The 27,562-nt window shown below is 41.6% G+C and overlaps 1 protein-coding gene and 1 pseudogene across 1 annotated transcript in view; both read left to right on the plus strand.

Moving 5' to 3' along the window:
• MAGI2 (membrane associated guanylate kinase, WW and PDZ domain containing 2) overlaps window positions 1–27,562 on the plus strand; it is a 1,549,501-nt gene that overhangs the window by 1,266,207 nt on the left and 255,732 nt on the right. The window lies entirely within an intron of this gene.
• LOC142457008 (protein NDRG3-like) lies at window positions 21,399–22,069 on the plus strand (annotated as a pseudogene).

The following is a 27,562-nucleotide window of genomic DNA, read 5'->3' on the forward strand; positions in this document are numbered from 1 at the left end:
AATGGAGAAGGAACAATCCAGAAAAGGACGTTGAGAATGGTAACACACTTGAACATTGATCATCAATTAATTGAGCATGTAGACACTGGTGAATTAATGTCCATTCTGCTGCATATTCTCAGCAACAACAAACAAATGAAATAATTGTAAAAGGATAAAAGCCATTACTGAGGAAGTGTTGGTTGAACTTTTCTATGTAAGAAGGTCTTTAATTTCTACATGACAAGCCTATTCAGATTTTCTAGTGGTTAATTTTTTGTCAGCTTTGGTAATTTACATCCTAGAAAATTTTATAAACCATATAAGCAGTTGATTTGTTTAACACAAACTTTGGGGTTTTTTTTACATTTTATTAGGGGCTCATACAACTCTTATCACAATCCACACATATACATACATCAATTGTATAAAGCACATCCATATATTCTTTACCCTAATCATTTTCAAAGCATTTGCTCTCCACTTAAGCCCTCTACATCAGGTCCTCTTTTTTTCCCCTCCCTCCCCGCTCCCCCCTCCCTCATGAGCCCTTGATAATTTATAGATTGTTATTTTGTCATATCTTGCCCTATCCGGAGTCTCCCTTCCCCCCTTCTCTGCCGTCCATCTCCCAGGGAGGAGGTCACATGTGGATCCTTATAATCGGTTCCCCCTTTCCAACCCACTCACCCTCTACTCTCCCAGTATCGACCCTCACACCCCTGGTCCTGAAAGTAACATCCACCCTGGATTCCCTGTGTCTCCAGCTCCCATATGTACCAGTGTACAACCTCTGCTCTATCCAGTCCTGCAAGGTAGAATTCAGATCATGGTAGTTGGGGGGAGGAAGCATCCAGGATCTGGGGGAAAGCTGTGTTCTTCATCAGTACTACATCCCACCCTGACTGACCCATCTCCTCTCCTAAACCCCTCTGTGAGGGGATCTCCAGTGGCCGACAAATGGGCTTTGGGTCTCCACTCTGCACTATGGTATATATATATATATATATATATATATATATATATATATATATATATATATATATATGATGCCTTATACCTGGTCCCTTTTGGGACTTATTGGTGTTCTCCCTGCACTATATTTTTTCTATTATATTGGTCTCCACTCTGATCTTTATTGTGCCTTCCCTTTGGCCTATTTTGTGTGTAATTTTTCTGTCTTCTTTAGCTGTGAGCCTACATTACTTATTTTAGGTCTTTCCTTGTGATATAAGCATTTTTATCTTTAAATTTTACTCCTAAGGCTTTCTTGGGCTGTTCTCCATGAATTTTGATAAATTGTGTATTTCTTTTTTCTTTCACTTCAATATATTTTCTAATCTCCCTTGTGATTTCTTTTTGAACCTATAATTTTGAGAAGCATATTCTTTATTTCCTAGACATTTGAAATTTACTCTTTTCTCTGTTAGCTTCTAATTTTGTTTTATTTTGAGTGAAGAAATTTTAGTCATCTTCAAGGTAAACTTATATTATATTACACCACACTATACATTGCACTACACTATACAGTCATATTGACAATATGCGTGAAGAGACCACAGAGAAACTCATTATTGACAGCTAACCCTGGGTCAGAGGCTCACTGTGGAACAGTCCATCAATTGCACATATTGCAAGTTCAAGTTAAAGCTGAAGAAAATTAAAGCAAGTCCGCAATAGCCAAAATACAACCTTCAGTAGGTTCCCACCTGAATCTCAAGAACATCTCAAGAATAGAGTTGATGTATTAAATATTAATGAGAGAAAGCCTGATGACCTGTGGGAGGACATCAGGAGCATCATTCATGAAGAAAGCAAAAGACGGGAAAGAAAGAAATCAAAAGGGACGTCAGCAGAGAGTCTAAAGCTTGCTCCTCACTTACATGGAGAGCAAAGATTTGAGAATAATGAGGGCAATGAATGTATAAATGTGCTTTACACAATTGATCTATGTATGGATTGTGATAAGAGTTGTATGAGCCCCCAATAAAATGATTTTTAAAACTTGCTCTTAATCATAGAAGAGCTAAAGCAAATGGGAAAAAGGATGAAGTCAAGGCCCTGAATAAAAATTTTTGAAGGCCAGTTTGAGGAGACATAGCTAAATGTTATAATGAAATGTGTAAAGACCTAAAGTTAGAAAACCAAAAAGAAAGAGCATGTTCAGCATGTCTGAAACTAAAAGAACTCAATACAATATCCAAACCTCATGTTGCCATAGTGAAATATTCTAGTGGGAAAATATTGAGTGATTCGGGAAACATCAAAAGAAGGTGGAAAGAAGACACAGGGTCACTGTATCAAAAGACTATTTGACATCCCGCAATTTCAGGAGGCAGTCTAAGAGTGAGAACCAGTGGTGCTGAAGGAAGAAGTTCAAACTGCACTTAACGTGTTACCCAAAAACAAAACTACAGGCATTGCTAGAATGCCAGTTGAAATGTTTCAACGAGCTGATGAACTCCTGGAAGCACTTATTCATCTATGCCAGGAAAGTGGGAAAACAGCTACTTTGGCCAACTGACTGGAAGAGGTTCATACTTGGTCAGTCATCAGGGAAGTTGGATTATGTGAAGAAGAGTATGGCATCACAATCGGCAGAAGGCCTATTAACAACCTCTAATATGCAGATGACACAACCTTGCTTGCTGAAAGTGGGGAGATCAAGGCTTGCAGCCACCAGTATGGATTACAACTCAATCTAAAGAAGACCAAAATCCTCACAACTGGATCAATAGGTAACATCATGATAAGTGGAGAAAAGATCAGAATTGTCAAGGATTTGTCTTGCTTAGATCCCCAAACAACGCTCATGGGAGCAGTAGTCAAGAGATCAACAGATGAGTTGCATTGGGTACGTCAGCGGCTCAAGGTCTCTTTAGAGCATTGAGAAGCAAAGATATTACTTTGAGGACTGAAGTATGCCATGGTCAATTGCTTACATGCATGTGAAAGTTGGACATGGAATAAAGAAGACTGAAGAAGAATCAGCGTGTTTGAATTATGGTTCCAGAGAATAATATTGAAAATCCATGGACTGCTAAAAGGACAAATAAATCTGTCTTGGAAGAAGGACGTCCAGAGTGCCCCTTAGAGGCAAGGATGGTGAGACTTGGTCTTACATACTCTGGACGTGTTGTCAAGAAAGACCAGTCTCTGGAGAAGGAGACAGGGTGAGGCCAGTGCAGGACCTGGCTGAGGTCCATTCCATTGTGCATAGGGTGACTCTGGGTCAGACCGAGTGGATGGCACCTAACAACAACAACTCATGCTGTCTCTGGAATCTAAGCGGGATACATGTCGGGCTGCTAATCCAAAATCAGCAGTTTGAGCCCACCTCGGCTGGTGTCTCCCAAGAAGAAAGATTTACAGTATCAGAGCCACTGGGGACATTCTACTTTGTCTCTTCGAGTCTGAATTCACTTGGTGGCTGTGAGTTCGGAGTTTTTTAGTGCTAAATATAGTGCCTTGCTTTTTTACAAAGTGAACCTGGAGGGCTTTAAATACATTTCAGAAATCGACTTCATCATTTTTAAGAACTTACCTAACTACATTCCCACAAATGGATATTTTGGTTGTTTTCCGTCTTTTCTGCTATAAAGAAATGTTTTGAAACACTGCATAGCTAATGCTGCATAAGAGAGTAGGTCTAGAGTACACATTCATTGTTGCTTGCTTTCAATAATGGGTTTTCAGTGCTTGCTTTATAGAAGGGATTTTTTGAGCACTGGAGATAAAGCAGAAAAGCAAAATCGATATCCTTTTTTATGGAGTTTACATGCTTTTAAAGAGAGGCAGATTAAACATGCATGCCACCTTAAAAATGTTCGTTATTTGTTCTGTTTATCTCTCAGATTCACCTTAATTTAATTTGTACTTAAATATTAATTTTATAACCAGCTATGCTGCTGGGAAATTTTTTTCTTTCTTTTTCCAGTTTATATTTCAGAATTTTCCAGTATACATTTGCTAAGAAAATGTACATCGCCCCACCTCTCCTACTTCCATTCCTGGAAACTGTTGAATGCAGCAGGCTGCTCCTACTATTTAAGATGATGAAATACCCTCTCTCAGTCCCAGTGTAAATTAAGCAAATTCCTTTCCTATGACTCAGCAAAGTAGTAGCCTTTTATTTGAGAGCTTTCTTTATCATTTTAAAGAAATATCCCTTTCATTAAGATAAATTAACAAAAATGGATAAGGAATTTCATTAGAGACTTTCTTGTCCTTTATGAAGATAATCACTTGTTTCTCCTCTGATTTATCAGTGCAATGAAATGCATTAAGTATTTGTTAGTAGTAAACTATCCTTTTGTTCCTGGAAGCAGTTAAAAAATGTTGCTACTATGTTTCAATTTCATACTTGTATTGGTTTATTGTGAACAAAATATGTTTAACAAGTCACTGTAATCCGTGGATGACTGCAAACAGTTCACTACAAGTTTAGTAGTAAACTTGCCTTAATATCCTAGAGTGCCTTGCAAAAAGAAGATCCAATCAAAGCAGTGACTCGCAAGGAGATCTAGTGGGTCAATTCAATTCAAGGCAAAAGGTTAGGATGACTATTTGGGGCAATTCCAACGGGGGGAGATCTTAAAACATTTTCTCATGGAACTCAGGGGCTTATTATGAAAATGTTTTAAGAACATTGAAAACTTCACTGATGAGAAAAAGCCTAGGAAAGGGGCACCCAGGTGTTTTCTCCCATCACAAGAATGTACCTGCTCGGTTTCAAGTGTAGCCAAGGCGGTCCAGTGAGTGGTCCACTGACGTCCTTGACTACATGTACCCCACAGCCCTGATTTTTACCCCTACAGACTGCCTTTGTTCATGAAACTCAACATTTAAAAGGAGCATTATGGGAATTCCTCAAGGCTGCCAAAGCTGGTTTGGGCTTGTTGCAAATCAGAGTAAAGAATTCTCCAGAACAACAGGTGAGAGAGACGCCATCTGGAGAGAGGTGGAGACCTAAATAGAAGATCCACCAAGAACGTGCCTTTCCCATATCAAGCTATTTGTTCAAGAAAGGTTTCTATGACCTTATGGATATACGTTTTTTACTTATACTTGTATTTAGTCTTAAAAGAATGTGCTTCTAATATTGTCTGTCCTAGCTTCTATTTGTTCATTAATATTTATAAATGAGGTTGGTCTGAAGGTCTCCTTATAGTTTCTTTGTTGGCTGATTTTATGATTAAAGTTATGTTGGTTTTGGAAAAACACACATTAGCTTTCCTGTTTCTCTGAACTGAAACCAGCTCACCAACCATGACGTGCTGAAGGAATACTTTCTATAATGTTCTTTTCAATCATCTAGCGCTGGAGAGTTGAGGTTGGTGGTTGTTTGTTTGCGGGCATTTTCTCTGAGGGGGGGATGTTCTTTCACAACTTCAGGTTCTTTTATAAATAGTCTTATTAGAGGCTCTGCCTGGTCTGGGCTCCGTTTTTGTAGTATTCCTACAAAATGTTCTCCGCTATTCCAGTTTTCACATGACCCCAGAAGTTTTTCTTGCAGCAAAATCTTCCCTCTGAGATTGTCTCACTTCATAATTAACTAGTATCTGCAAGGCACATGGTCCTCCTTTAACATTCAAGGAGCATGCACTGTTTTAGGGGCACCATAGGCTATAGGCATGGTTCATTTGAAGGCTATTTATAAAAATTATAGACATAGGAATTGTTTTTATACATTGAAAATTCCACCTTTAAATTTTCAAATAGCCTATTATCAGACAATATCAGGTGATAGGACTAGATAACAGTTTTTAAACTGTACAAAGAAATTACTCAAAGTAAACCTGTTGGAAGCGTTAACTTTCCTAAACAGTGCTGTTGTTTTTTTCTCATTAAGAAAACTTTTCTTGGAAGTAATTTTAAATCACAGGGGGGAAATGCAAATTCGATAAAATACCGTCTTCCCTTTATTCTCATTGTGTCAAGCTGTCCCACTTGCTTTAATTAGTATGTGTTTATGTACATTTGTGTTTCTGAGAGGAACCCTGGTATCATGGTGTCATCCATTGAGCTGCTAACTGCAAGGTCAGCAGTTCAAAGCCATCAGCAGCTCCATGGCAGAAAGATGAGGCTTCCAATTATTCCTATAAAGAGTTGCAGTCTCAGAAGACCACAGGGCTGGTCAACCTGCTCTGTAGGATCACTGTGATGCAGAATTGGCTCAGAGGTAATGAGTTTGCTATTTTTTGTTTTATTTTGTTTCACCTTGTTTTGTTTGGTGTTTCTGAGTAAATTGCGTACAGCATTCCCCTTGAACTCACATATTTTAGTGTTTATTTCCTATTATTAATTGTGAGAAGTACTTAGTCAGCTCATTACTTAAAGCTTTAAAAGATACCTTTGAAGACACAGAGTTTAAAAACCATCAGTACTACAAAAGTAACAAAAGACTTCAAAAATCAACATACTTAATCTGAAAAAAAAAGGTCAAACTCGCCAGTAATAAACATGTACTACAGGAATATTTCTGAGAGAGAGAGAACCCCAAACCAAAATCCACTGCCATTGACTTGCTGTCCACTCAATAGAGACTCTGTATAGAATTTCCAAGCCTGTCAATCTGTCTAGGAGCAGACAGCGTCAGTTTGCACCCTTGGTGGGTTTGAGCTGTGGACCCCGCAGTCAGACGTTCAAACTCTCCCAATAGCACCAAACAGAGAGAGAAAAGCCCTTGTTGTTGGAAGAGAGGGACATGCAGAGAGAAGACAAAGATCTAAGTGGTTATTCCATAGTCAGCACCAGGCCATTTAACTTTCCTCTGGGTATCACTGGAAGAGAGCATATCATGACACGGCAAACCCAGTGGCAAACCAGCACCAGGAGGTGTGAGCCACCGCTGCAGTCGCAGATACGTCTTGAAATCTCAATAGATTAACACACTAGAAGCTTATTTATGACAAAAAAGTGTTCCTGGCAGATATGGTGATCTGAGCACTTCTCCTCTAAGGAGTGACTCAGGAAACCAGGCTCTTTTCCTTCCTGAATCTCTGTGCCCCGGCCCGTAGACTCTTCCAAGATGTCTCCATTAACCAACTGGCAGCTAGAATGTATAGAAATGGTAGAAGCTACTCGAAGAGGCCTTCGAGGAAATCCCGTCAGGAATGTATGTCAGTTAACATTACCTAACCCTTAAGGATCATGTGAGGATTGATGCTAGGACACACAGGGGTCTCCAGGTGATGCTGAGCCCACAGGTGATAAAGGTGACCAAGACCTTACCCAGAACTGACCGAGAGGGAAATCGTTCCCCTAGAACTGGTGCCCCGAATTTAAACTTCTAGCCTCCTAAACCATGAGAGAATAAGTGTCTGTCTGATAAAGTCATCCACTTGTGGTATTTCTGTTATAACAGCATTCGATAATGATAACGATGAAGCCCTGGGGCATTGCAAGTATCGGGCTGCTCACTGCAAGGTCAGCATCTGAAATCCACCAGCAACTTCAAGAGGGAAAGATGAGGCTGTTACAGTAAAGGTTTACAGTCATACAAACCCTAAATAGTAATAATAAGTAGGAATCGACTTGGTGGCAGTGGGTTCCGATAATAAGACAATAAGTGTAACCTGAAGAATAGACTAACAACAGAAGTGTTTGATAAACTGTAAATATGACCAACATAGAGCAGATATAATTGTTAATTATTTGATTCAATATTCACTTTTTATTTATTCCATTTGCTAAATTTTAATCACAATTTATGTAAAGGAGCTCTGGTACTCTAGTGAGTTCTAAGTTCGGCTGCTAACTGCAAGACCAACAGTTCAAATCTATGTGTTGCTCTAGCTGAGAAAGTTGAGATTTTCTGCCCATGAAAATGTACAACCTCGGAAACTCAAAGAGACAATTCTAATCTGTTCTTCGAGGCCAAAGGAGTCTGAATTGATTCAACGGCAGTGGATTTTGAGGTTGTTTATGGTGCTATAGAGGAAGCCTTGGAGAGCTGACCACACAGCCCATGGCTCAAACCCACTGGCCACTCTGCAGAATAAATGTTAGACTATTTGCATTTGTAAGGATTAACAGCCCCATAAACCCAAAGGGAAATTCCCCTTTGTCCTGTAGGGTCGCTAAGAGTTGGAATCAACTAGCTCGCAGTGGGGTTGGTTTAATACGGGTAAGAACAAAAAAGTGAAAAAGATACTAAAATTTACATTCCTCACAGTCACCAGTACATGGTAACTATAAATCATTGCTCAGGTAGACATATTTAGATATACCAACTCAGAGAAACAACTCACTTAAAAAATATTGGCTAATCTCCCACAAGAGTAAGGACCATATCTTATTTACTATTTTTCCTTCAGAACTTGGCATGCATATTTGTCAATTTTTTTATTCTGTCATGACATTAAAGAGATGCAGACAGTCACAAAATAAAACCACAAGATATATATTAAGTCAAATCATGCAGTGGAATATACAGCAAGGCGCAAAACTACCTCCCTACTGATTTTTCTCCTGTCTGGGTTTTTAAGCAATCCTAGCATTCCTCTGATCTCTTTGGTCATGCACGAAATCTGCCTAGTTTTTCATTTCTTCTTTCTCCATTCATTCCTCACATATTGGGGCATCCACTGATGAGAATAAGTCCTTGTTCTATGCAGCTTACTTTGCATCAAAGGAGTAAGAACAGCTTATTCCTGTCTACTAATCCACACATTGTGCTAGTTACACAACTGCAAAAATCTGCCAAGCAATGGAATCATTTAGAACACGCGTGCAGGCTTGCCTTTATTAGGTGATGGAAAACACTCATTGAGCTGGAACCAGGGTACTATAATGTGGATAAGCTTTGAAACTATATGATAACTCTGAGTTCGTCGCTTATGATCATCAATCCCCCATTGGTAAACTGAAGATAACCTGTAATATTCCTATCACCTTGAAAATTCCACCTTTTCATAAATATCATTTAGTCATGATCTTGTTCAGTTATAATTATGCATTCATTAGTTTGGGCTTTCCATGTGTTATCTATAGCCACGTTTTCTTCCTTCTAATCCATAGTGGTAATTATCTGGGAGTACCAGGATGGGGGATTTTGAGCACTATCAGAGAGAATAAATAAGATATAATGACGGTTAAAGCCCATAGTTAGGAAGTTTCAACATGATGATCACATTTGTCATATTTACAGTTTCATAAGTTATGTCCAATTAAGTCATGTAAAAATGTTGAGGAGGGGGCTGTCTGTTCACTCAGACTTAAACCTATTATCTTAAATCTTAAGATGACCCGGTATACAATAAATTTACCAAGTAAGCCTCAAATTCTCCCGGTTTTATCAATATTAAAACTTAATAGGCAAAAAAAACCACCCGTCTCTAACTGCATTGTTTTTGTTATTGTCGATAGATGCCATCAAGTTGATTTGTATTCCTACCATCCCCATGTGCCAGGCAGAACCAGACTCTCTACAGAAGTGCATCACCATAGCGCCTATGGGCGGGTTCTACCTCCACCCTTTCAGGTTGCAGCCGAGCATCTAACTACTCTGTCATTAGGGCTCCTTAGTTTTATACATTTATAGAGTGGACATAAATTATACTTAAGTCACAACCCAACTATGCTCTGCCTCTGGAATGCTGGTTGCTTATGGATGTGAGCAGACAGAAAGTATAATGTGCAATTAGTTATGTGCAGAATTCCAGATGACAAACTCAGAAAATTTTCCCATGAAGACAGTTTAATCACAGCACCTTCATGGTGCTTTTGACTAAACTGGATGAAATCACCTAGAGTGTTATCTTGCTATGAAACATTATAAAGTCGTGTTCATTTTTCCATTTTACAGAACATGAAACCCAAATTCTTAATGAGTATAAATTCTGACACAAAGTAGAAATGAAAATAATTGCAGTGATTATACCATGTTAATGGAAGTTATACTAATTGCCCTAAAATTTAAAGAAAATGTATTACACTTTGCCTTCTCCTCCTAATTAAAGTTATTTCGCAATGGGTGGTACATTTGTGGGGAATTTTGTAGCGCATTAGATAAATCAGTTTTATATATCCAGGAGAGTGGGTTTTAATGAGAATTGTAATGCACTTCTGTCCAGGAGCAGTTTTATGTTACAAAACATCTTCTACCTGTGGATTGGGGAAGTTGGAGTAAAATTTAGTGAAGGAAGCACAGACAAATTCATTTAAATGGCTATAAATTTATGATAAGCATTATATTTTTGCCTCTCTTTTTTCAGAACTACTCAAATAATAGATGTCAGCAAACTGAAGTGAATTTGGGACCTGCTAAATCCCACACTGAGAACCTTGCCACTTGGCATGTAAATTCCCACTTCTATATTCTATAAAGGGGGCCTGATGGCATCGTGGGTTGCACGTTGGCTGCTAGTCATGAGATTGGCAGTTCTAGCCCCCCACTGCTCTCTTGGAGCCCCTCCTGAGGAAGCTTTCTGCTCCTACAAAGATCTACACCCTTAGAAACTCACAGTACTCTGCCCCATAGGGTTGCTATGAGTCAGAATCAACTCTTGGACAGCGTGTTCTGTTGTTGTTTTTGTGTGTTTTCTTAAATCACAAATAAAATTAAAATATCTATGGCATTAAAAGATATTCATTAGATACATATTTAGCTAAAGTGCCTTGAATATACCATCAATCCCAGGTTTAAAGTCAGTTTCTTCTCCCTCATACCTGACAAACTAGCTTTTATGTAGGCCTGTCCTTTCTTCCTTCCCCATAGCTTCGTGGAAAAAGTTGTAGATATTGTATTCAACTTCACTTTGCTCTGGAAGACTGTCCTTCCTGTCCACCTGGTGATGGCTTCATCGATACCCTTATAAGGGAGACCAGACTGTTGTACCCTCTTGCAGGAAATGGCATAGGAGACCATATTTGACCTCTGGCTTCCCTTTGGCCAAAAGATAGGGGTCAGACATGCTCCACGTTCCATCCTATTTACCTACTCTGACCAGCCATTCCTTCCGTGGCCCTCTCCTTCTATGTGGGGTTCGCATAGAATAATAGTTGCAGTGGTCACATAGAACTCACAGACAGCACTCAGACATGAGGGTTTGTTAGGGAAGTCATTCGGTTACCACAAGTCAGGATCAGTGAACAGCACAGATACGGTCATTGGTCCTCAGCCAGCAACCAAGTCTCATTCTGGCCCTTAGCCTCTCAGCCACTTGGTCCCTTGGCCTCTGCTTCTGTGGACCACTGTCACTGACTGTCACTCTCACGGACCACAGTCTAAGTACTGCTCTTCTTACTCTGTTTCATAATCTCCATGCCACAGTGTCGGGTGACTCTATTCACAGCCTCCACCCTTCAGACAGAAATCTGGAATGGGCTCTTCCAAAGTTCCTAGGCTCTCGCTCCCTCTGTGTGTTCAAGACGACTCCTATACACAGAGTAAAAACTCTGAAGGAAGTGTGGCTTTTGTCTTTTAGCAGACCATACCTTCAAGGAAACAAAGGATGGTGACTTCAGTCACACCCTCTAGTAGAGTCTCAATATACAATCCCCAAAAAAGGATTTTTTTCAAAGCTACTTATTTCTTTTTTTTTTTTTTTTTTACAAAACAACCTTATCATCTTCAAAATACAATCCATTGCATTTAATACATCTGTCAACTCTGCGATTCCATTTTTGGAAACATTTTTCAAACTTATCTGTTTGGATGGCTGACAGCACTCCCTCATTTTTTTTTAAATCATTTTATTAGGGACTCATACAACTCTTATCACAATCCATATATACATTAATTATGTAAAGCACATTTGTACATTCATTGCCCTCATCATTCTCAAAATATTTGCTTTCTACTTGAGCCCTTGATATCAGTTCCTCATTTTCCCCCTCCCTCCCCGCTCCCCACTCCCTCATGCCCCCTTGATAATTTATAAATTATTATTTTGTCATCTCTTGCACTGTCTGACGTCTCCCTTCACCCACTTTTCTGTCTGCCCTCCCAGTATCGCCACTCACACCACTGACCCTGAAGGGATCATCTGCCCTGGATTCCTGTGTTTCCAGTTCCTATCTGTACCAGTGTCCATCCTCTGGTCTAGCCAGACTTGCAACGTAGGATTCGGATCATAATAGTGCGGGGACAGGAAGCATTTGGGAACTAGAGGAAAGTTGTATGTTTCATCATTGCTATATCACACCCTGACTGGCTTGTCTCCTCCCCAAAACCCTTCTGTAAGGGGATATCCAGTTGCCTACAAATGGGCTTTGGGTCTCCATTCTGCACTCCCCCCTCATTCAATATGATAAGATTGTTTGTTCTGATGATGCCTGATACCTGGTCCCTTTGACACCTCGTGATCGCACAGGCTCGTGTGTTTCTTCCATGTGGACTTTGTTGCTTCCGAGCTAGATGACCACTTGTTTACCTTCAAGCCTTTAAGACCCAAGATGCTATATCTTTTGATAGCTGGCCACCATCAGCATTCTTCACCACATTTGCTTATTCACCCGCTTTGTCTTCAGCAGTTGTGTCGGGAAGGTGAGCATCATGGAATGCCAGTGTAATAGAAGAAAGTATTCTTGCATTGAGGGAGTACTTGAGTGGAGGTCCAATGTCCTTCTGCTGCCTTAATACTAAACCTATAAATATATGCGCTAGATCTATTTCCTCATCCTCATATATAAATATATTTGCATATGTACATACCTTTTATCAAGAACTCTATAATTGCCCTTTGCCCTCCAGCTCCTTCCTCTATTTCCTTTGACTTTCCTCCTGTCCCACTATCATGCTCAGTCCCCAACAGGGTTTCAGCAATTCCTCTTGGTTACATTACCCTTGATCATGCCCTGCCAGACCTCCCACACCCTTCTCACCACCGATTTGGATCACTTGTTTTCCCCTTGTCCTTGGGTTTGTTAACACCACTACCTTTCCCCCCACCTCCCCCTCTCCCATGTCCCCCAGAACTGTCGGTCCTGTTGTTTTCTCCTCCAGATTGTTCATCCAACCTATCTTATTTAGACATACCTGCAGAGATAATAAGATGCACAAAAATAAGACAGAGCAAAATGAAGCAACAATATATAACAAAACAATGACAAAAACACACAAAATAAAACACAACAAGAAAGAAAAGCTTGTAGTTAGTTCAAGAACTATTTGTTGTTATGAGTGTTTTCCAGTACAGTCTGTTGGGGCGCCACACCTTGACCCCAAGCCCACCTTCAATATTCCCTGGGGACCTCACTGCTCCGTTCCCTTGCTGTTATATTGCACCCCTTAATGTTTTGCCTTGGTGTGGTGGGATCAGATTGGGCGCAATTCCCACACTGTGTCTCCGGTGTTGTCCCCAGTAGAGCTATGGGTCACTGAAGGACATCATGTCTCATAGTGGGACTGGCCACGCGGTCCTCTCTGTGGACTGGCAGCTCTAATTGGGAACATTGTCCTCTCAGCCTGGTGGGCCAGGACGTGCTCCACTCTCTCCTCCTTCCCCTTCATCTGCTCCCATGTGCTCCGATCAAATATGTCCCTCTCCTGGAGCTGCAGATTCAATGCCATCCTTTGAAATAAGTTCTTCTGGGGGGAGGGGAAGGTGTCCACTTAGTATTTGGGATTGGGAATGGCCCTCCAGACCCCTCCACTGGTTCCCTACTCCATGCCGGTGTGTTGCATTCACATCTTGGAACACTGGGTTGAAGTCTGGTCCCTCTTTCCCTGTGGAGATATGAACAATGCCCTACCCATGCAGTGCTGTGCTTCATGAGTTCATCAATGCTTTTAGCGATGCATAGTACTCCATTGTATGTATATACCACAGCTTCTTAATCCATTCGTCAGTTGATAGAAATTTGGGTTGTTTCCAACTCCTTGCAATTGTGAACTGTGCCACAATGAACATTGGAGCACAGATGTCTGGCATTGGTTTGTTTCTTGCCTCTTCTGGGTATATACCCAGTAGGGGGATTGCTGGGTCGTATGATAGCTCGATTTCCATCTGTTTTAGCTATCGCCAGATAGATTTCCATACCCTCCCTCATTTTTTCTCCACCTCTTCTATATTGTCATATCTCTGCCCTTTCATGTCCATCTTCATTTGCAGAAACAAAAAGAAGTCACACAGAATGAGGTCAGGTGAGTCAGGTGCATGGGCTGAGAGGGATGCTGTTTTTTGCCTAAAACTGTCACTTTTGTATGCCCATGTGAGCAGGTGCACTGTCATGGCATCAAAAGCAGTCCCCCGTCTGCCACAAATCGGGCCTTTTTTGTTGCACACTGTTATGCAATCTTTTCAGAACCTCTAAATAGAAAGCTTGATGAGCAGTCTGACCTGGTGGAATGAACTCCAAATGCACTACTAGTCGATATCTTCAACATTTTTATCTGATCGGGAAGTTTACAGGTGTACAAAATGAGGTTTGTCATCAATCGACATTTCACCTTTTGAAATGAGAAAACTACTCACACACTTGAGTTTTCTCCTTAGCGCTGTTGTTGGAAGCCATAATCAACATCACAACAGTTTTTGCAGCATTTTCCCAACAGGAAACAAAATTTCACAGCCACCCACTGTTCTCTTAAATCAGCTATCACAAGAAACGAAGTGTAAGCAAAACCGCTTTTATGAAAAATTCACTGTGACCAGGGAGACCCTTCCCAGGCAACACCACTGGTTGCACTAGCTCAGAGCAAGTTGCTTGATGTTCACCTATAGGACAAATGTGCACTAGGAAAGCTCCACCCATGGGAGCTTTTTTTTTCCACTTAGGGGAGGAAGAACCCCTCCTCATATATCCCACTCTAACTTAGAACAGTGAACACCATCCAAAGTGGGACTCTAGCCACGGACCCAGAGTCCACAATTCTTATACATCAAATAAGGAATTGTGGCCAAAAGTGCCCTGTTAATTGACTACATCTCTCTTTTTATTTTTTGAGGTGGAGAGGGAGGGCTCCAAACTCAACAGGTGTATAAATGCCTGTTCAAATTCACCTATTTCTTAAGAGCCCTTACTTAATATAGCATAATAAACTCAATTTCCAAACAGTTTAACAATCACCAGCTTAGGAAATAGCATGGAAGCCCTGTCTGACCTCTTCAGGCTACAGAAAGGAGTGGGAGACTCCTAAGTGACACAGTTCAAAGCCAATGAATGCCGTAATGGAGCGGTCAAACATGCCTCCATCATCCATCCTCCCACAGCAACTCCTCCTCCTCCAAGGCCCCCTCCTTCTCTGCTGGCTTCAAAATATTATTACACTGATCGCACAGCACTCACAGACAATACCTAGGATTGTGTAAGAAAGCTAATAGGTTATCAGCTGGTAAGGATACAGTCTTTTTGTATGCAAGCTCTCTTCTCAGCCTTGCTGGCAGCAATGTCTCTCTGGTTTTCAGTCTCTCAGCCTTATGGTTCCTTAGCCTCTGCCTTCATGGACCATGAAGCCCATCCACTGCGCTGCCTTATGATTGCAGTGCTGGTCTCAGCATGGCTCCTCTCCTGCCTTATGGTCTATGATGCCTTTGTTGCCTCTGCCACTTTAGACCTTCTCCAGTTGCCTCATGATTTCCTGCCACTGCTTCTGAGATGCCTCACTCCTATACCCATAAATCCCTTCTATTATTTTTGCACATGCTCTATTTGCATGAGCCCTGTGTTATCTGGGTAGACTTGAGAAACAAATGCATGCACACACATATGTGTATAAGAAAGAAATTTATATACAAGAGCAATTGAACATTAAGAAAACACCCCAGCCCAGTCCAGATCAAGTCCATAAATCTGATATTAGCCCACTTTTCCAATATCAATCTATAAAGTTCTCTTCAGACTCATGAAACACATGCAATAGCACCAAATGAAGATCACAGGCCAGTGGGTAGAAAGTCTTTGGATCCTGTGTCATTGGAAACATGTCTGCACTGGCAGGAGTCTCTCTGTGGCTTCTCCGGCTTCTGAGGTCTGGTTGTGTCCATGTGCCTTGTCTTCTGCAATGGCTCCCAGGGAGTAGCAGAGAGACAGAGGTGTCTTCTGCCTTCAAGGAAAAAGTACCAGATTTCCCAGAATTCTCAGGAGAAGGCCATGCCCACAGAGGTCTCATTGGCTACCTCCAGATTGATAACCTAGACGCCACCCCTACACTCTTAATTCTTAAACTGATACCAGATTAGGTGACTGCCACAAGCCCTTTCAGTCATTTGGTGGATTTACAAAGACATGGGTAGAAGAGTCTTTCCAAGTCACTTCATTGTACTCCACAGGCCTAGAGGTCTGGATTCCAACTCACTCTTTGGGGTGCACAGACCAACTCCCATGGAAGATCATGGTGAGAAGTAATAGAAGATGCTGTTGGGTAAACACGATAGGGATAGATCCTGTTTGCCCAAGAATGTCGGGCAGGCATATTAAGACTTGCTTTGTTGGGAAGTGAAGGGGCATCATGAGAGGACTACATGGTGACCCTGTGTTAAGAAAGTAATTCTGCAACAATGTGGAATTGAGTTCTAGAAAAGTAAGGGGGAGAGGAGTAGCTGAGAAGTCTATTTTTACTTTAAAATGAATATTCCAAGAGTTTTGTGCTTTTACAGCCCTTTTATACCAACTGTATGAGAAAAGAATAGCAACCCCAAAACTGTGCAGAGATGTGGGAGCCTTAACTAGATGGATTCTCTAAATGCTTCTCGAGATCTTTTAAATCTCTCTTTTTCATGATGCTGCCCCACAGACTGCACTTAAACCAATCTCTGGCTTTAACAACCCCAGCACGTATTGGCATTCACATCTTTTTATTTACAGAAGACTCAGTTCTGTGGTCCCACAGCCTATTGGTGTAAACACATCCAATGAAACTCTGCTCTGACAAAAGTATCATTCTGACTTTACATTCACCTCACAGTTTTTCCCCTGGAGAAGTTGTTGGCATGTTCCCAGCCAGCCAGTACACCTGCACTCAGAGAATGCACACATACGGGCACCTTTTGTTGTTGTTGTTGTTGTTGTTGTCTTACCTGGCAGGAATAGGTTGTTACCTCTAAGGTTTAGAATGGCAGCTATTCAAAGGCAAATTGTGATGTTACACAGTAGCTTAAGAGAGGAATTTCGGTGCCAGGATGCGTTCATAAAAGCAGGTGACAATTACTCAAATTCGGATTTGATCAGAATACCTGAGTTGATCTAAAATGATTCTCGACTCCACTAATGGCATCCAGTTGTTAACACACATGGATGCAAAGCTCCAGATCTAATCTTCTTTCAGACTAAAGTATTAAGTTTGAGTAAGAACATTGACACCTTATATACATTTTTAAAATTTTATTGACACATAACTCACATACCATACAATTCAATCATTGAATAAATTAGAAAGAGTTATAATTTCCCTTACAGAGCACAAACTTATTTAGAGATGGTATTACCAATACCTCCATTTTTAAAAATGCGTTTGGACACTTTCTCCAGTGGTTGTCTGATATGTTGGTAAGCTCTCTGCATTGCACAACGCGGCCATCTCAGGCAGACTTTATGTCCTAGATGCGCAGGCGCTACTCAGAGTATCACTCATTGGCCTGCAGGAGCTGTCTCTAGCGCTCAATTAAAAGACTAAGTGTTTAAAGCCCTTAACATCAGACTGATAATTTTTTGACAGTTGAACCAAAATATAGGACTTACATTTTTAATTTTCCTTACACAGTAGAACCCTGGATCTCGACGCTAATCCATTCTAGGAGCGTCCAGATGTGAGGCAGTCGAGTTCTGCATCATTTTTTTCCCACAAGAAAATAACTAAATACAAATTAATCCATTCTTGACGACCAAGTTTTTACCCTAACTCTGCCTTTTTAAAGACAATGTTACAAAGAAATTTCAAAGTAAGTAAGTTCGGAGTTAATATAATTTAAATAAGAAACACAACAATAAAAGAGTGTTTAACAACGACAGTGTGGCCCATACCTTGAGACTGATGAGGATCTGGATCTGTGGACACGGATGTGGAGAGGAGGGATGGAGAGAGTCATTGTTGGAAGGGCAATCCCCTTCCCTCAAATCAACTGGTAGCTGCTTTTCGGGAGTTTTTACCCTTTTCTGCCTTTTTTCACTAGGACCTGGCTGACCTTCTCTAAAAATAAAAATCATGACCTTCTGTTGGCATCTCCTTAACTATTTTCTAGAAGGTTCACTAAACTATCATCACTTCCTTATCATGATGATTCTTTTCAAAAAACTCTTTCTTAGGACCCATGTTTTTTTTTATCTAAAAACAGTACCAAAAGCCACAAGAACTAAGAAAATTGCAGCAGAACTCTTGAAACCCACCCACAAAAGGTGTAAACACGTACAAACAATGCCAACTAACACCAAGCGACCGAAAAGCGAGCTGCTCTTGTTTACAAGAATCAGTACATTGGGTTGGATTCCTATATTTTGTTTGGGCTCCGATGCAAAATTTTCCACACATTTCTCGTCAAAATCCGTTGTGTCGAGTACTGATGTGTCGAAAACCAGGGTTCGACTCTAATTTGGGTTTGTTCTTGTTCACAAAATGTCTTTTGCTCTTCTTATATTTAAAAGTTAATTTTTAAAATATGAAACAGAAGAGTTTCGCCCAAGATAGCTTGAGATACGCTGTGTTAGCTGTGTTGCGAGTTGGGCTGTGTGGTACGGCTTGGTCGGCAGTTCCAAACCACCATCAGCGCCTCAGGGGAAGACTGGGCTTTCTGCTCCTGTAAACAGGTGCAGTCTCAGAGACCCACAGGGCGGCCCTGTGAGTCAGCATCGGCTCGACGGCAGTGCGCGCATGGGAATGATGCCCCTGGAGCTTTACGCTTGGGATATGGATAGATCTCCTTTTGACGTCCATTTTAAGGGCTCAAGGAGTTTTAAAATCTTACTTAGAAGTTTGGTCACCCAAGGAAATGGATTATGGTGAGATTTATATCCTGCTTACACAGTCTCATTAATTGAGATGTTGAGGAGGGAAATGGCTTCTTTCTGGTCAATCCTCATCAAATGGACTTGATTTTGAAGCTCTTTTACCCCAATTTATGCCATTCTGCCCTATAATAACTTAAAACGCTGATGTACAAAGATGAACAGGTGGAAGCAGGTACATAGTAAATGTTCAAAACATAGTTTTCATTAAGTATGATTGTTATGAATACTAAGACAATTACATATGGAAAAGAACTTTACCAGAAAGAGTTGGATCTATAGGTGCTCAAGAAACAGGCAGTTCCTTGTGATAGCTTCCCTGGTGGGTGAACGAAATCTTAGAATCTCAGAAAAGAAAATGGTAAGAATCCCAGCTGAGAGGCTGCTGTGCCTGACACCCGGCCTCTGGGTGAGCAGTCGACAGTAGGGGATGTGCCACTCTGAAAATGGAACTCCAAGGGAGCTGTGCTCAGCAGTTCAGGCCAACAGGTAACATGCTTCCAGAATTTCTGTTAGAGCTGGGTCAACTTGAGTAAGCTGACCTGGGAGAAGGAATGTGGAGGAGCCAGACCTAAAGTCCTGGGTATCCTGTGAAGATAACAGCCAGGGTCCTGTTTTATCTCACACGTCATCCTCTGCTTTTATTTCTCCATCTCTCACAGAACTCCTGACTTTTGAGCTACTCGGTTCTGGAATTCATGGCAATGGTCACAGAATTTCCAGGCAATATTGATGTGTAAGGGGTTTGTTATGGAAGAAATTCTCAGGATGAAGTTCAATCAGGACATGTTACACTGTACTTTCAGGGATGCTAAAAAAAATGCTCAAGGTGCATGTCACTCCACTGTAAACCTCAACCCCAAAGCACTCGACTTCAGCTCTGTAAAGACAGATCTCCCAACTAAGTGCCTAGAGTCACCACAAGCCAGTTTCTTGCCCAAAAGTCCTCATGCTTTGACTCATGGTTCTGCTGCTGCTCCACTTGCCATGGTTCCTATATCCCCCTGTCTTCTGGACCAAGGAAGTTTACCGCACAGGGACCTCAGGGTCCTGAGGTCATGCTCTCCTGGCTCTTGCTGGTAGTGAGATTTACCCCTCCTGTGTCAGAATCATTTTATACGCAGTAAGACAGTAATCACAATAGATCCTGGTGATGTACAAGTGAATCCTCTCCATGTCTTCCCCCACCTTCTTGCCTGGACCCACGCAGCAAAAGGTCACTGGGTAGGAGATTCAGAGACTGACTGGGAGAGCTCTGTTAGATAGCATGCTGCCCTGCGGATCTCGGGGGCACGGAGGAGACTGGCACAAAGGGAAGTGAAGGGTAAGGAGATCGTGGATGTCCAGAAACTCAACTCACCGTGAGGCCTTTCTCCTTTCAGAACTGAGATTCTGGAAATTAAGTGATGTAGGAAACTGTTTTTGTATTTACTGGTACAATTCCTCCCATGAAAACATATTCGATGAAATACATACGCCAAAAAAGGCTTTTTTGACTCACTCTGTAAAATATAATTGATTATGCGCAATAATGAGGGGAGATCTTTCTTTTGGGTCCAACCAACATCATAGCTCACCTCTGATATTGTCTAGGGTGAAACTTGTAACTAAAGAAAGAGAAATCCTTCCCTTTGCCCCTGCCTACACTCTTAACTGCTCACTGCTCTTACAGCCCGAACTCAGATGAGGCAGATCAATCCAAAGCTACACAAACAATGGCCGAAGAAGCTATTCTACTCCACAAGGAAATCTACAGGCTCTGTAGTAATTCAGAATTAGAACATGATGCTATGCACTTGCCTTGGACTCGGCATATAGGCTTTACAAGGTTTTAATCCATGAGATGATAAATGTATGGTAGACAATTGCTTCTGCAAGTCAGTTGCACTTGAATCTTTGTCAACCTCAAAAATGGGGAAGCAATTGTGTTTTAAAAAGGTGTCCTTAGTGCCTGGGGGTGAAGTAGTTTTGATAAGAATAGACAGAATAATAATATTGGCTATAATCATGATAATTTACACTCATTCAGTTCTTTCCCACGTATGGATTCAAAAATGCACAACTTTTATTCCAAGTTCTTGCTGGCTTTTAAACCAGAAAGCTCTGTTTATATTGTCTTACCGAAATAAGGAAATAGAAAATATACACAATAAACCATAAAAAGAAAGACTTGTGTCTTCAAAGCTAAAGGACTTTGGTGGAGTAGATTATTTCAGTTCTCATGGTACACGTTGACCCTCCATATTTTTAAACCTTATTCAATATTTCTTTAAATAATTGTATACTTTCGCCAAATCTTTTGTTCGTAGTTCTATAAAGTCTCAGAACTCTTATAGCAGTAATCCTGTCCTCTAAATTGGATTAACACCATCACCATTTGTGATTTCCTCTTTACAAGAACTTTTAGAATACAATACCTATTTCCAGAAACTCAAAGATGACTCCTTTAAAAACATGTCTCTGGGCTGCTGCACTGACGGTGGCTGCCCACACTTCAGGAGTGCTCATTGATTCTTGAGAATCCTTAACTCTCTTCTATCTTCCTGGATGAACTTTAGGATCTCCCGCTCTCAAAGATAAAGTCACTTCTACATGAGAAGAATGGTTTGCCACACTTACAGGACTTCCTCAGAAACTTAACCTAGAAACAGCTCATGGTATAGCACACGTCACTATAGAGGTGTTCTGACAGGGAACAGACTGGTTTCAACCACACATCCTGTCTCAGTGTACGATTTAACTTGGAGGGTATGCAAGAGATCACCCAGTCTTTTATTACTTGTTATACAGATGCATCAGGCCAGCAAGAAGACGCAGCACCTTGCCCGACAGGCTCGCAATATAGCGCAATGGACAGGCTGGCTGGAAAGCTGCCTTCTGTTGTTACCCACCCAAGGCTGAAGGCTTCATCAAGACTGGAGTTTACATCCGCCACAGATTTACAGTCAGTCAGCCAGGGCTTGTGGAAAGCCTTTTGTTCATTAACTTTGATCCCTGTGCTAAAGGCTGGATTGATTGGGCAGCTTCCAAGCCCTCATACCTGACAACTAATGTTGTAGACATTATTTTGGCTCATCACTCTGAGCCGGAAGAATTACAAGCCAACAGGGACCTGCATCCTTCCTACAGACTGCACAGTGCCCATGGTGCCAGTCAAGAACCTTCCAGCGCTCCCTGGGTTCTTATATTAGGTGCAGGGATGTAAGACACTGAGCGTTATCGTTTTGCTGAGCTACAATGATGACATGAAAGCATGAGTGTGCTCTATGTCAGTGGTGGAGGGGAACAGTTCACCCACAATGGAGTCTGTAGTTGAATCCTCGACTGTTGTTGTGATTGAATGACGACAAGTCAGTTCCGACTCATAGCAACCCCCCCCCCCCCTGTACATCAGAACAGAACAGTGCCAGGCTACGGCCTCACAATTTCTGTGCTGATTGATCCCATTGGTGCAGTCACTATGTCAATCTATGTCACCAAGGGTCTTTTTTTGCATTGACCCACTACTCTACCAAGCGAGTTTGCCCTTTTCCACAGACTGGTCTCTCCTGATATTATGTCCAAAGTCTGTGAGAAGTCTCCCCATCCTCCCAAGAAACTTTCTAGCTGAGTTTCCCTCAAAACAGCTTTGTTTGTTCTTCTGGCAGCCTGTGCCATTTTCCATCTGCATCACCGACATCATGATTCAAGTGCATCAGTTCTCCTGCAATCTTCCTTATTCATTGTCCAACAGTCACATGCAGGTGCATTTACCTTGGACCATGCAAGGCCATCTGACCACTCCATAATATTATATTCCATTCATTAAATGAATGTCGAGTACCTTTAACTCACGTGTGGCCACTAAATATTTCTCTGGTAGCTTGAATTTATCATTCACATTGCCTACTCGTCCTTTCTTGTCTCCTATCAAGAACCACCTCCACGGTTATCACTATAACATTTCAACATCATTAGAACTTGGAACCACAAGGTCAGCAGTTCCAAACCACCAACCACTCCATGGGAGATGGATGAGGCTTTTTAATCCCATGAACAGTTATAATCTTAGAAATCCACAAGAGAAGCTTTACCCTGCCCTATAGGGTAGCTGTTAGTCAACTAGATGGTAATGAGTTTTCAAATTATTGAATCAATTCTCCGTATTTTCTCTCACCAGCGTTTTCATATTCTCTTCCAGCTATGTATCTGATAAGACTCTTTGATCCCAATACTATGTATGTAGGAAAACTATCTGTTCATGTAAGCATAGTTCTGTGGTTTTAGGCATGCTTTCTTGTTGAGCTTTTGTAGGTGGGGGGAAGCAAGGGTAAAGGACTTGTTTGCATTTTCCAGGGTGTTTTCAGAGGAAATGTTCAGAATAGTTTCCTTTGTTGAATAGGTCATAGTATTCTTTGGATTCCAAGTTCATCAATAAGATTTGCAAAACGACTTCAGGAGACAGACACTCAGAAGAAGGCCCAAGACCAGTAGGAGAGTGCTTATTACATATGGATGTGGTTAGGGTAGCCAGTCACTTCCTTCTGCCACTGTAAATTCACAAATACTCCTTATTCTATAAATAAGAGAGACATGTTCTGCTAGAAGCCCATGAACAATAAGATTCTGATACAACATATGAATAGAAATGTTTCCTTAAGTAGTGAGCAAAACGGCTATCACAGTATGTCAGATACCACCAACTACACAAAGCATCCATAGTTAAGTGTCTCAAGCATTTATGTTATGGTGGAGAACTGAGTCTCCATCCCATATCTCAGTCCTAAAAAAAATGATTGGGGAAAGGGATGACCTAAATATTATGTAATTAGTGAAAAAGGTATGGAGGAGAGGAACAGACATTAGTATGATATCATGCTTAATCAGTAATAAATTTGAGTTCAGCAGACATGAGAGAAACGAAATGAAATTTATATTGAACTCATTTCTAAGAGTCCAAATCCCTTAGACTCTCTTTGTCGCTATAAGGGCAGCCCCGTCGATGTAAAGGTGCTTTCAGCCCACTGCCGGCTGTCATTTGAGATCACAGCAAACCAGAAATGAATGTTAGGAGATGGAGTGAAGAAATGTTCGAGAGAACCCATCCAGGAAAGGCCCAGCTCCTGAAAGGACTGCTGAGCTATGGAATGGCTCACTCTGCCAGAGAACACTTGCAGGCACCTTATTAAATGAAGCTGTATGCGTGCGTGTGTCCATGATGCCCCAGAAAAAGATGGTGTGCCTCCGAGTGGTTCCTTGAACTCCTAGGCCAAGTACGTGAGCACGCTTTTTTCCCCCCGAGTACAGAAAAAGGCTCTTGACAGTGGAGAGCGTTTTAAAAACAGTGCAAGAGCAAATCGTCCGGGGCGTAAAATGAAAAAACACATGCTTTCAGTCTTCCCGAAGGAAGGGTGATGTCATGGTGGGGGGAAGCTCAGGGCTGGAATCCACCAGTCGGAAACATGAGCGCCCCAGTGTGACACGTGCACACACAGAAACTGCTGGGTAGCAGTCCAAGAAGCAGACGGCCCACCTGCTTCGCCTCCTGGACTCCATGCAAGCACCGTTTAGGAGGCCGGCACACTGCCATTCTGTAACGGGGCTGGACCCTTTGTCCCTTTCCCCCATGGTAATTCGTGACCAGCCCCGCTCCTCAAGGACTATTGCTATAATGAAGGGAAACAGTTAGATGTCTCTCGTAACACCAGCAAGGTAAAAAGGAGCCATGTGACTTCTCTTTACTAGCAAATGTCAGGGAAAATTGCTCAGCCGAGAACTCACCAAGGCCACGAAGTAACACTTGCTAGGGTGGTGCTAGAGGTCAGAACCCTGGCACCCTGCCACCCTGTTCACCAGGGCCGGCTATGGAGCCGCATTCTTCCCTCCCTTGCTGAGGCAGCATTTTGAAGGATATCTGAGCCCATCTGTCTCTTAATAAAAAAAAAATCCTTGTTTATCTTAGCATACCTCTGTCTTGAGATATTTGGCGTTCTCTTTCCAGCTGGCAGCCAGTCGACTGATTTTGCAGGAGCAGCTTGTTTCTAAGATCCATGGCAACATTGTCAGCTGCATTGTTTGAGGCCCCTCCCCATGTCCGTGTTTGTGTTGGTCTGGGTAGACTAGAGAAACGAATTCGTGGACACACAGATGTGTTTAAGAAAGAGGTTTCTACACAAGCAGTTGAATCTTGAGAAAACATCCCAGCCCAGATCAAGTCCATAAGTTCAATATTAGCCCATATGTCCAATACCAGTCTAGAAAGTCCTCTTCAGCCTCACGAAACACATGGAATAATGCCAAATGCAGGAAGATCACATTCCAGTAGGTGGGAACTATTGTGAATGCCATGGCATTGTAAGCATCTCAGTGCTGGCAGGGGTCTCCAGGTGGCTGCTCCAGCACCCAGGGCTGCATCAGGGTAGGTCCATGTGGCTGCTCCTCAGGGATGTCTCACAAGGAATCAGCCTTGGCAGTAGAGTCTCCAAGGGTTGCAAGAGAGAAAAGTGTCTTCCACCTCTAGGGAGGGAAGCGCCACATTTCCCAGAATTCTCAGGAGAAGGCCATTCCCACACAGAGGTCTCATTGGCTATCTCCGGATTGTCAGGCTAGACTCCACCACTATACTCTTAATCCTCTCAAATTGACAGCAAATTATGTAACTACCACAATATTTCATGGACTGAATTTCCCCCCTCTATTTCCCTACCCCCTAGGGTAAATAATATGGGCTTTGTTTGGTTTGACTTTTGTATTTCATCATAAATATTTTTCTGTCGATATTGATTATTTGGATATCCTGTCAATTGAGGAATAACCATGTTTGGTGGGTGGATTTTTACATAATTGAAGGAGATTTGCTTTTCTTCATTTCCATGGGTTAGCTTATTTAATTGCCCTGCGGCAAAAAAAGCCCTACTGATGAAGAAGCTTCAATTGACAAAGCGTAGAAAACTAATGTCAGTTTTCTTTTTTAACAGTAAAATATGAATGTGATGTTCTTAGTAACCCAACCATGCCATGTCTGCATGGAGTGTAACAAATGCAGTGGTTAAAAGTGTTCAATTGAATTTTTAAAATCATTTTATTGGGGCTCATACAAATCATCAAAATCCATACATACATCCACTGTGTCAAGCACATTTGTACATTTGTTACCATCATCATTCTTAAACCATTTGTTTTCTACTTGAGTCCTTGGTGTCAGCTCCTCATTTTCCCCCTCCCTCCCAACCTCCCTACCTCACAAACCCTTTAGAGTTTATAAATTATGATTATTTTCTCATGTCTTACACTGTCTGACACCTCCCTTCACCCATGTTTCTGTTGTCCATCCCCCAGAGAGGGGGGTATATGTAGATCCTTGTAATCGGTTCCCCCTTTCTACCCCACCCTCCCTCCAACCTCCTGGTATTGCCACTCTCTCCACTGGCCATGAGGTGTTCATCTGTTCTTGATTCCAGTTCCTATCTGTACCAGTGTACATCCTCTGGTCTAGCCAGATTTGTAAGATAGAATTGGGATCATGATAGTGGGGGGAAGAGGCATTTAAGAACTAAAGGAAAGTTGTATGTTTCATCATTGCTACACTGCACCCTGTCTGGCTCATCTCCTCCCCAGGACCCATCTGTAAGAGGGTATCCAGTTGCCTACAGATGGACTTTGGGTCCCCACTCTGCATTGCCCCACATTCACAATGATATTATTTTTTGTTCTTTTATGCCTGATACCTGATTCCATCGACACCTCGTGATCACACAGGCTGGTATGCTTCTTCCATGTGGTCTTTGTTGCTTCTCAGCTAGATGGCCACTTCATCCCTAAATGCTGTATCTTTAGATAGCCAGGCACCATCAGCTTTTTTCACCACATTTGTTTATGTACTCGCTATCTTCAGCAATTGTGGTGGGAAGGTGAGCGTCATGGAATGCCAATTTAATAGAAAAAAGGTCTTGCATTGAAGATTTCTTTAGTGGAAGCCCAATGTTCTTCTGCTACCTTAATACTAAACCTATAGATATATGCACATAAATCTATTTCCACATCATCATATATAAATATATTTACATATGTGAATGCCTGTATTTAGATGACTATGAATGCCCTTTGCCTCCTAGTTACTTTCATCTTGTCCTACTATCATGCTCAGCCTTCCTTTGGGTTTTAATAATTCCTCTCGGTTACATTGCCCTTGATCAAGCCCTACCAGGTTCTTATACCCTTCTAGCCACCTATTTTGGATCACTTGTTGGTCCCTTGTCCCTGGATTTGACACCACTTCCTTTCCCTGCCTCCCCCTCTCCAATGTCCCCCACCCCCACAGGAACCACTGGTCCCATTGTTTTCTCCTGCAGATTGTTTATCCCGCCTATCTTATCTAGATAGCTCTGCAGAGATAATGATATACACAAAAAACAAGACAGAACCGAGCTGATTCCAGGAACCCAAGTGGAAGGTGAATTATGAGAATGACGAGTGCAACGAATGTATAAGGGTGCTTTGCTCAATTGATGTATGTACAGATTGTGATAAGAGCCGTATGAGCCCCAATAAAAAGATTTATAAAAAAAAAACAAGACAGAGCGCAACAAAGCTACAAAAGAAAACAAAGAAGCAACAACAAAGCGATGACCACAAAAAGAAAAGCCTATAAATAGTTCAAGGCCTGTTTGTTGACCTTTAGGAGTGTTTTCCAGTCAAATCTGATGGGGTGCCACGCCCT

Source organism: Tenrec ecaudatus, chromosome 9 (assembly GCF_050624435.1).
Source record: "Tenrec ecaudatus isolate mTenEca1 chromosome 9, mTenEca1.hap1, whole genome shotgun sequence".
Taxonomy (NCBI): Eukaryota; Metazoa; Chordata; class Mammalia; order Afrosoricida; family Tenrecidae; genus Tenrec; species Tenrec ecaudatus.